The following is a 990-nucleotide window of genomic DNA, read 5'->3' on the forward strand; positions in this document are numbered from 1 at the left end:
AGGTATATTTTGTAAAGCTTTCTTGGTATGTTAAAGTTTTCATTTGTAATATATTACAGATTTATTTAGACGCTGTTCTAATAAAAAGGGAATTGTTAGTAAACGTAAAACCATCTACTGTTAAGTATTTACATAATCTAATAAACAAGAGAGAAGCCGAGAGTAACGACAGGTAAGTAGGTTTATAACTGTTCCTGCTTGAAGGAACATCCTGAGCAATTAAGAGCAGCTGCATATCTCGCAGTGATGTCGGCTCCCCTTTGCCCAGCTCTCAAGCCTCATTTCTAATTCCTCCCTATAGCACAGACGTGTTTGGAAGCAACATGACAGCACTCTGTGTGTGCAATTTCTCCTGAGGTACAGAAATTATTAACTGGAATAGTTGTGGAAAGCACAGCATTGTTTTAATGGGACATATTTGTATTTATTTACTTATCCTAAACCATGCATTATTCCAACAGTTTAAAGTGCTGCAGTGTTCACAGTAAATGGCGCAGAGAGCCAATGAATCATTACTTAACTGTAAAACATGTGCAGTATAAGGATATTGCAGAAAAGCTTTTTCAATATCATCTGCAGGGAATAAAAAACTCAATGCAAAAGTATTAAGCTCGATTGAAGAGTAGCCCAAGAGTGATCAATGTTTTACCTGTCTCAAACAGACCTCATTAAAAGTATCTTTTCAAGATGACAGAACGAGGTATGATTTACTAAAGCAACACTCGCACACAAAGTCCCTGCTATCTTCTGAGAAATCCCCAGTGCTCTCGAACACATTTATACTGGAGTAATGCAAAGAGCACGATGGATTACTTCTAACGCATTATTGTGTATTTTTAAACCAACTTGTAATCTCTGCTTGCTCTTCTGAAGCTTAAACAGAGTAAATATTAGCCAGGGTAGCAGGTGTGAGAACCGGTACAGAAGTGCCAGCATGCCTCCGCCTCATGTATCCACTGTGCTGAGACAAATCACACAGAGTCAGTGAAA

Source organism: Acipenser ruthenus, chromosome 13 (assembly GCF_902713425.1).
Source record: "Acipenser ruthenus chromosome 13, fAciRut3.2 maternal haplotype, whole genome shotgun sequence".
Classification (NCBI taxonomy): Eukaryota; Metazoa; Chordata; class Actinopteri; order Acipenseriformes; family Acipenseridae; genus Acipenser; species Acipenser ruthenus.